Source organism: Drosophila miranda (genome assembly GCF_003369915.1).
Source record: "Drosophila miranda strain MSH22 chromosome Y unlocalized genomic scaffold, D.miranda_PacBio2.1 Contig_Y1_pilon, whole genome shotgun sequence".
NCBI classification, from domain to species: Eukaryota; Metazoa; Arthropoda; class Insecta; order Diptera; family Drosophilidae; genus Drosophila; species Drosophila miranda.
In genome coordinates, this window is record NW_022881603.1 from 50,177,859 (window position 1) to 50,188,833 (window position 10,975).

The following is a 10,975-nucleotide window of genomic DNA, read 5'->3' on the forward strand; positions in this document are numbered from 1 at the left end:
ATGGTCGTTCCTGTTGCCAGGATGAGCACGAGGCCCATATTTAATAACAAACGGATACTCAACAATACTCAACAAAATTATTCAAGTATTTAAAAATCATAAAAGATTTGACAATATTACTCACTGATTTTTTACTTAAAAATTTTCGGCTTTCGCCTTGAACTTAGGACCGACTAACTCGTGATCAACCACTGTTCAGACGAAACCCTTCTCCACTTCAGTCCTCCAAGGTCTCATTCGATTATTTGCTACTACCACCAAGATCTGTGCCAATGGCAGCTCCATGAAGGCTTACGCCAAACACTTCTACGCATACCATTGTACCTTCCTACTCACTAAAGTTTCAAAATTTATATCACAAGTAATATAAATCATCTACTTTAGCGGTAATGTATAGGTATACAACTTAAGCGCCATCCATTTTAAGGGCTAGTTGCTTCGGCAGGTGAGTTGTTACACACTCCTTAGCGGATTTCGACTTCCATGATCACCGTCCTGCTGTTTTAAGCAACCAACGCCTTCATGGTTTCTGCATGAGTTGTTAATTTGGGGACCGTAACATTACGTTTGGTTCATCCCATAGCGCCAGTTCTGCTTACCAAAAGTGGCCCACTGGGCACATTATATCATAACCTTAAACTTCATATCAAGAAAGTTAAGGTTCTTACCCATTTAAAGTTTGAGAATAGGTTAAGATCGTTTCGACCCTAAGGCCTCTAATCATTCGCTTTACCAGATAAGATTATTTTATATAACATTAAAATGCATTAAAAAGCTATCCTGAGGGAAACTTCGGAAGGAACCAGCTACTAGATGGTTCGATTGGTCTTTCGCCCCTATACTCAATTCTGACAATCGATTTGCACGTCAGAGCTTTTGGGTCTTCCATCAGGGTTTCACCTGACTTCAACCTGATCAAGTATAGTTCACCATCTTTCGGGTCACAGCATATATGCTCAAGGTAGGTTCCAGTTAGAGGCATAAATAATATAAATATTATTATACATAACTATATAGAACGACCCGGGATTGTGTTAATTATCTATAAATAGTTAAAAAACTAATCCCATTATTAGTCAAGTTAATTACGCTATTAGGTTTATCTCCCAATAACTTGCACATATGTTAGACACCTTGGTCCGTGTTTCAAGACGGGTCCCGAAGGTATCCTGAATCTTTCGCATTGTTAATCATACAAATGCATATAATAAACACAAAAATCGATGATAATTATGCCATTATATAATTTCGAAAAATTAACGCACTGTATTAATTTTAATTTATCAACACTTTATCAAATTAATGACATTTATTCTATGTTAAAATGCAAGCATAATAATTTGAATAAACTATAAGTCATATCTTATAATAAATTTGTTATATGCTAATAGATTACAATGTTCTTATATTGAAACGAGGGGGAACGTTGTGAGTTGCTGCGGAGACCGCAACTCTACAGTTATACCCGATACTAAGTCAGTATGGCTTTCCTCCGGCAGACGCCGCTAATATTAAACGACACGACAAGGAGTGCGTGCGAGAGAGACAGAAAATCAGTCTGAGCGTGACGTCGGGGGCTGCGTAGCCAGTGCAAATTGATTTGTTCCTTTTGGCTATAAAAATGATCTGATCTGATCCAGATTCAGCAATCTGATAGATATGTTTATTTTCTATGATTCTGCGTTTTTAGTTTTCTCGAATGTGCAATATTGTTGATGCAACAGATTATCGTCCTTTGTGGGGGCGGAAAAGGGTGGGGCGAAATTCTGAGATAAACGTTTTATAGTCAGATCTAACAGAAGTGCGGATACCAAATTTGGTTACTCTAGCCTTAATAGTCAATGAGATTTGTGGATGCCCCAGATTTTCGTCATTTGCGGGGGCGGAAGGGGGTGTGGCGAAATTTGGACACGAAACGGTCAAGGTCCGATATCACAGGAGTGTTGGAGGAGTGCTCTGGCTCTTGTAGGTTCTGAGATCCTTGAACTCATATTTTGCAATTGGCAAAGCCGACCATGAAACCTGTGTGTTAGAGAGACAGAGCGAGAAAGAATGAAATTGTTTTCTTGATTCTGGCTATAATAATTATACGATCTAGTTGACATTTTACACTCTAGAACATATAGTCATCCTCTACGATTCTGCGTGTTTGGTTTTATCGTATCTTTAAAAATGTGGATGCCACAGATTTTCGTCCTTTGTGGAGGCGGAAGTGGGCGGGGCGAAGTTTTGAAATATTTTTGTAGCAGTGACATATCACAGAAGTCTGGATCCAAAACATCGTTGCTCTAGATCTTATAGTCTTTGAGCACTAGGCGCTGAAGGGGACGGACGGACGGACGGACGGACGGACGGACGGACGGACGGACAGACGGACAGACAGACAGGGCTCAATCGACTCGGCTATTGATGCTGATCAAGAATATATATACTTTATGCGGTCGGAAACGATTCCTTCTGGACGTTACACACATCCACTTTTACCACAAATCTAATATACCCCAATACTCATTTTGAGTATCGGGTATAAAAATGCACACTATTATTATAATATTTTTAAAATATTACAACTTTAATGATGAATTTTCCATAACGGATATTCAGGTTCATCGGGCTTAACCTCTAAGCAGTTTCACGTACTGTTTAACTCTCTATTCAGAGTTCTTTTCAACTTTTCCTCACGGTACTTGTTTACTATCGGTCTCATGGTTATATTTAGTTTTAGATGGAGTTTACCACCCACTTAGTGCTGCACTATCAAGCAACACGACTCTTTGGAAACATCATCTAGTAATCATTAACGTTATACGGGCCTGGCACCCTCTATGGGTAAATGGCCTCATTTAAGAAGGACTTAAATCGTTGATTTCTCATACTAGAATATTGACGCTCCATACACTGCACCTCACATTTGCCATATAGACAAAGTGACTTAGTGCTGAACTGATTTCTTTTCGCTCGCCGCTACTAAGAAAATCGTGGTTAGTTTCTTTTCCTCCCCTAACTAATATGCTTAAATTCAGGGGGTAGTCCCATATGAGTTCAGGTTGTATATACGTATATTAAAATTTATAATGATAATTACACTATATTATTATATATAGAGCGTTCTCATAATGAAATCATTATAATATTCGTATTTTATAACGAATATCACGAAGAATATTAAATATTTATATTTACAACAAAATTTCCTTTCGAAACATTAATAAGAGGCAATTCTAAATGAAAAAACTTTAATTATTTTTTTTTATGCTAGACATTCCTCAGTATTATTTGATTCAAAAAGGACAAAAAAAAATATATTTTTCTTCGTTCTTCGTTTCTTCTCACACAAATATATACAACAATGAGAGATAATGCGTTTCCATTTAATATCAATATTATGAACGTATTATATCCAATAATATACAATATGCTTAAAAATTTCGTAAAATTTTTAAACAACTTATTTAGCATAGTCTTACAACCCTCAACCATATGTAGTCCAAGCAGCACTATAAAATTAATTAAAGTACCAAACAGCATGGACTGCGATATGCGTTCAAAATGTCGATGTTCATGTGTCCTGCAGTTCACACGATGACGCACAGTTTGCTGCGTTCTTCATCGACCCATGAGCCGAGTGATCCACCGCTTAGAGTGATTAAAATTTGTTTATTCATTTATATGTCAGATATGTTTTTATTGAAAGAAATTTAAAATACACCATTTTACTGGCATATATCAATTCCTTCAATAAATTTTAATTTTATCCTAAAAGAATGTTGCGAAATGTCTTAGTTTTATATAAACGATATATTACCATATAGTTAAATAATATAATATGTATTTTGGTTTGTTTGATAATTATCAATTTATATAAAAGTATTAACCTGAAATCAGGTACAACATTGTACTTTTTAGGCTGTTTCATTAACCAATGTATGCCCATAGCTATGATGGACAATACATATTCGCAACGCGTGCAAGTTAACGTACCCAATTCTATTGAGCTCTTATACGAGTTGTAAACAATCTTTGGCTTCCTAAAACGAAAACAATTTCAATCTTGGGCCTCCGCCTAATTGATTTTTAAGATGTACAATCTCAATGGCTCCCGCCACAATCCCAATCTTTGACACTCGCCTAAATGGAAAAACAATGTTTGCCCACACCCGGCTTCTCATAAACAATCTCACACCCGGCTTTCTGCAGATCCTGCACTTTGGGCATTTTACAGTTCTCTCTTTGGATGTCGAAATCTAATACTCGGGATGGCGAAATCAATTGAGATGTTTATAGAAAAACTATTCCCGAAAGGGATCGACGATGCAAAGATCGAAAAGTTCAAGTCAGTCTTGATCCAGAAGCGACACCGAAAAGTCGAGCTAAAAACTAAGATCGCGCAAACCCTTTGTCCGGAATCCTTTGTGACCCTCAACTTCAATCTATATCTGTAAACTTAGAAGTTAATTAAAAACTTTTTAAAAACGCAATCCGCTACCGCAGTTATTTAATTTGCTTACTATGGTACATATGCAAACAGATTTTATAAATCAATATTATTGTTATAATATCATCAATATGTATTTATATATTAATTGCTATACACATAGAACACAATGTCATATGTATAGCTACTACTAAATGAGTATATTGGCAATATAATTAATATAAACATATAATATATACAGCTGAATATATTTTACTTTACAATTATGATTTTATAAAAACATATTTTGTTTGGTAAATTGGCAATATATATATATTTTTGTTAACGGTAGAAACATACAATAATGATCCTTCCGCAGGTTCACCTACGGAAACCTTGTTACGACTTTTACTTCCTCTAAATAATCAAGTTCGGTCAACTTTTGCGAAACAACCGTAACACGCAAGGCGTCACAGTGATCACGTCCGGAGACCTCACTAAATAATTCAATCGGTAGTAGCGACGGGCGGTGTGTACAAAGGGCAGGGACGTAATCAATGCGAGTTAATGACTCACACTTACTGGGAATTCTTAGTTCATGTGAACAGTTTCAGTTCACAATCCCAAGCATGAAAGTGGTTCAGTGGTTTACCCGGACCTCTCGGTCTAGAAAATACACGTTGATACTTTCATGGTAGCGCGCGTACAGCCCAGGACATCTAAGGGCATCACAGACCTGTTATTGCTCAATCTCATTATTGCTAGACGCAATTTGTCCATTTAAGAAGCTAGTGTCCTTATAATGGGACAAACTAACAGGTACGGCTCCACTTATATAAACACATTCAAACACAATAAACATTTTACTGCCACCATGAATGAAGGCTATATAAGCTTCAACATCATAATCCTGAAGATATCTATTTAATATATTTGAGTCTCGTTCGTTATCGGAATTAACCAGACAAATCACTCCACGAACTAAGAACGGCCATGCACCACCACCCATAGATTCGAGAAAGAGCTATCAATCTGTCTTACACACTTATGTTCGGACCTGATAAGATTTCCCGTGTTGAGTCAAATTAAGCCGCAGGCTCCACTCCTGGTGGTGCCCTTCCGTCAATTCCTTTAAGTTTCAGCTTTGCAACCATACTTTCCCCGGAGCCCAAAAGCTTTGGTTTCCCGGGAAGCGACTGAGAGAGCCATAAAACTAGCTACACCCAAGTGCTAGCTGGCATCGTTTATGGTTAGAACTAGGGCGGTATCTGATCGCCTTCGAACCTCTAACTTTCGTTCTTGATTAATGAAAACATCTTTGGCAAATGCTTTCGCTTAAGTTAGTCTTACGACGGTCCAAGAACTTCACCTCTCGCGTCGTAATACTAATGCCCCCAAACTGCTTCTATTAATCATTACCTCTTGATCTGAAAACCAATGAAAGCAGAACAGAGGTCTTATTTCATTATCCCATGCACAGAACATTCAGGCATTTGAAGCCTGCCTTAAGCACTCTAATTTGTTCAAAGTAATTGTACCGGCCCACAATAACACTCGATGAAGAGCACTAATGCAGGTTTTTAAATAGGAGGAATATATAAAAAAATACAAGTACTTAATTATTTATAAGAACTCCACCGGTAATACGCTTACATACATAAAGGTATAGTACTAACTACAATTGTAAGTTGTACTACCCGTATGAGGCACAAGTTCAACTACGAACGTTTTAACCGCAACAACTTTAATATACGCTATTGGAGCTGGAATTACCGCGGCTGCTGGAACCAGACTTGCCCTCCAATTGGTCCTTGGTAAAGGATTTAAAGTGTACAGGGCCTCGGATATGAGTCCTGTATTGTTATTTTTCGTCACTAACTCCCCGAGCTGGGAGTGGAACCATAACTGATATAATGAGCCTTTTGCGGTTTCACTTTTAATTCGTGTGTACTTAGACATGCATGGCTTAATCTTTGAGACAAGCATATAATTACTGGCAGGATCAACCAGAATAATGTTTTCGTTTCGTGCGCATACGCTCACATATGTAAATTTTTGACAACTCAATAATACTTTTGAATAAAAAGAAAAATAAATAAATATTTTTTATCAACAGTTTATGAGAATTTGTTAAACGATTGTGGCCATTTTTATATAGCATTCACATTCGCCATTTTTCTCTATATAAAAATATATTTTATTATAAAAATATATAAATTTTTTTCCGCTTAAAAATATCTTTTTATTTGCACTTAGTATATTATCACGCGTATATAGGCTTACACCAGTATAAATTGTGTTTAAACTATGTATTTTGACAACAAATTTAAAATTTATCCAATTTCGTATGCGTTTTTTGTGATATACATTAAATAAAACAAAACACATGAATTCATGTGGAATGGAATTTATATATTTTGGCAATATTTGAATTTGCATATAAATCGCTTTGATTATATGCTGGTACATTGGTGAAATGGTACTCATACAATATTTAATCATATAAGACCATTTCCAAAAATTCACGATAATAATTCGAAACAGAAATGATATATACTAAATAGTATATATCTTGGTTAGTTTCACTATATTATCTTTATTAAGATCAATTTGAAAACAAATATCTTCTATTAAACACTACTTTGAGTATAATGACAACATATAATAATATCATATACAATACTGTACCAAATATTGTTTACAAAACCGGTGGACATCAACTGGAGAAAACTTAATTAACAACAACTAAATTAATAATTTTTCATTATACATTTTTCATATGAAATATACCATGCATGAGACTACCACTCCCTATATGGGTTTTCTGCCACGCTTTCCGCAAATCGGGTATTTTTGCTTCAGAGTGCCTCTTAACAATAGTTTCTTTTCGTATTTTAATACAAAATACTATACTATCACTTCAAAATTATTCATATATATTAAGAAATATATATATACTCATATAAAATATACAGACATTGCCGGCTAAGTATATTCCCCATATCATATGAAATTAAATTAATAATTTTTCTTTATACATTTTTCATATGAAATATACCATGCATGAGACTACCACTCCCTATATAGGTTTTCTGCCACGCTTTCCGCAAATCGGGTATTTTTGCTTCAGAGTGCCTCTTAACAATAGTTTCTTTTCGTATTTTAATACAAAATACTATACTATCACTTCAAAATTATTCATATATATTAAGAAATATATATATACTCATATAAAATATACAGACATTGCCGGCTAAGTATATTCCCCATATCATATGAAATTAAATTAATAATTTTTCATTATACATTTTTCATATGAAATATACCATGCATGAGACTACCACTCCCTATATAGGTTTTCTGCCACGCTTTCCGCAAATCGGGTATTTTTGCTTCAGAGTGCCTCTTAACAATAGTTTCTTTTCGTATTTTAATACAAAATACTATACTATCACTTCAAAATTATTCATATATATTAAGAAATATATATATACTCATATAAAATATATGAAATATTTCTTATGAAATATACCATGCACGAGACTACCACTCCCTATATAGGTTTTCTGCCACGCTTTCCGCAAATCGGGTATTTTTACCTGAGAGTGCCTCTTAACAATAGTTTCTTTTCGTATTTTAATACAAAATACTATACTATCACTTCAAAGTTATTCATAAATATTAAGAAATATATATGTACTCATTTAAAATATACAGACATTGCCGGCTTAGTATGTTCCCCATATCGTATGAAATTAAATTAATAGTTTTTTATTATAAATTTTTCATATGAAATATACCATGCACGAGACTACCACTCCCTATATAGGTTTTCTGCCACGCTTTCCGCAAATCGGGTATTTTTGCTTCAGAGTGCCTCTTAACAATAGTTTCTTTTCGTATTTTAATACAAAATACTATACTATCACTTCAAAATTATTCATAAATATTAAGAAATATATATGTACTCATTTAAAATATACAGACATTGCCGGCTTAGTATGTTCCCCCTATCATATGAAATTAAATGAATTATTTTTCATTACATTCATCATTCATTACATGAAAAATATCACATCAGCTGGTATCTTTGCTTTAATTTCACATATACACGTAATAGATCTATTTATATTAAATAAATTTTTATATTTTTTATATTTATAATCGCACTATGCTTATTGTTAAGCTATTAAGCGTTTTTAACAACTGTTGCAATTTGGAGTTCATGAAAGTCGAGAGGCTGTTTATAATTCACAATTTATTTGCGTAGGTAAACCAACTTATCGCGTATGTACATATGGGGATGATTGGGGCGAACGATTGATGCGAGGATGTTAGTCTAATAGCTGCGACGATTAGCTCAAGACTGCCCATGCAAGGGCTGACGGGCAAAATTGCCGGGCCCTATGCAGCAAGCTTAGACGCGAGCGAGAGCGTATGATAGCCCGAGAGCGTTAGAGCTGCTCGGGGACGCTGTTAAGCCGAGTCCGAGAGATTGCGACATAAGGAGACGAAAGAATTCCGCTGCATGCGCATATGCGATAGCAAATGGTTTTTGCAGTGGGGGCATTGGAAACGACAACACCAAAATGCATTTCCTTTGGGCCGCACCACTGGCAATAATTTAAAGTATTTAATCTGATTGACCCGACATACTCCCCCCGTTGGAAGCCTGACTTTCAACAGCATCTTTAAGGGGCAGCAGGCACAGCTTGTTGACGGCGCGCTTGGTGATTCCAGATGACGTCTTCAGCACAGCAACTCGGGCAACGCCATCTCGTCCAGGCAAAAGCTCGACCACTCTCGCCAGTGGCCACTTCATGAGAGGAAGATTCTCATCCTTGACAAGAACAAAATCTGCGACTGCTAAACTAGGCTTCGCAGTGCGCCACTTTGAGCGCTGCTGCAGTGACGTTATGTACTCCTCCTTCCACCGGTACCAAAAGAGCTGCTGCAGGTACGAAACGCGCTGTCAGCCGTCCAGGCGATCGAAGTTAAGCTGCGTGACGTCAGGCTCAGCGAACGAAGCAGGAGGGCCACAATTCAAGAAATGCGCTGGAGTTAGAACATCTAGATCGGCAGGGCTCTCTGAAATTGAAACTAAAGGTCTTGAATTAATCACTGCCGTGATGTGGCACAACAGCGTCCGCAGCTCGTCAAATCCAAGAACCGAGTTGCCTATCGCACGGTAGAAGTGGTACTTGGCCGTCTTCACTGCAGCCTCCCATAGACCACCAAAATGAGGGGAGCGCGGAGGAATGAAATGCCAGTCTATAGCCTCGACCAAGCAAAAATCCAGCAGTGCCTTCTGATGGTCATCACTGAGGACCAGGCGCTTTAATTCCATCAGCTCATTCTTAGCGCCGACAAAATTGGTTGCGTTGTCTGACCAAATTTTATCTTTGGACGTTGACATGCAATGACTGCATCTTTCAAGAGGCGATGCAGTTACTGCACCGTCAAGTGGCCCGTGTGACACCAGCAGAAGGCTGTTACGCGCGGATCCCAGGCAAAACGCAGCCCTCCTCCCGCCCAACCGACCGAGGGGCGCTGCCGAATGACGCGCGGTGCGTAGCCGAACCAAACGCGAACATGCAAGAAAGATAGCTATTAGACTAACATTCGAGGAAAATTAGTACTAAACTTACTAAGAAACTAAGCATGCAATCAAAATACAAATACCACTACAGTTACTAATTAATAAAAAGGTGTGTAAGGATTAATAATTTAATAAGAGGAGAGAATTTGTGGTGGATATAATATGGTAGAGGGAATTATAATCCGAGCATAAGACCCTAAACGGTTCATGCAAGGAATAATTCGATCTACAAAGTGGAAGGAACAACGGTATAAAATTTCTAGTCAGTCTGATAGGAATCGTGAAGTTTATGCGGCTCAACAGATCAGGGCTGTCAATGTCACCCCTGATCAAGTTGTGCATAAATATCACACCAAGCATTTTTCTACGGTTAACTAAGGATGGGAGGTTTACTAATAGTAGTCTACTAGAGTAAGATGGGAGTCTTACACCCGCATCCCAGTTAAGGCCCCGCAGAGCAAAGAGTAAAAAGTTTTTCTGTACTGATTCTATACGGTCCTGGTGTACTTTGTACTGAGGGCACCATACACAGGAGCCGTATTCTAAGATCGGACGAACAAGCAAGGTATAGAGAGTCTTTGTTATATAGGGGTCGTCAAATTCCTTTGACCACCTCTTTATAAACCCAAGCACGCTCATGGCCTTATTTACCATGGTAGAAATGTGTTCGGAAAACTTTAACTTGGGGTCTAACATAACACCCAGATCATCCACCAGGGTAATTCTCTCAAGAGAACCACCAAATAGGGTGTAGGGAGCCAACAAAGGGCTTGAACGATGAAATGTCATAACTTTGCATTTCGAGGCATTAAGGTGTAACAAGTTTGCACAACACCATGACTGAAAGTTATTGAGATCGGATTGCAGGCGAGAATGAAATGAAATGTCCTTGTACTGGACACAGAGTTTTACATCATACTCGAGAGTATGTTAATTCTGAAGGTAAGTCATTAATAAAGAGT

General features: G+C 37.2%; 1 non-coding gene across 1 annotated transcript; it reads right to left on the reverse strand.

Annotated features, from left to right (window-relative positions):
• Positions 1-3,466: 3,466 nt before the first annotated feature.
• Positions 3,467-3,645, reverse strand: LOC117192128. The gene has a single exon (XR_004474224.1). It is a non-coding gene; the product is annotated as a 5.8S ribosomal RNA (ribosomal RNA).
• Between the last annotated feature and the right edge of the window lie 7,330 nt (positions 3,646-10,975).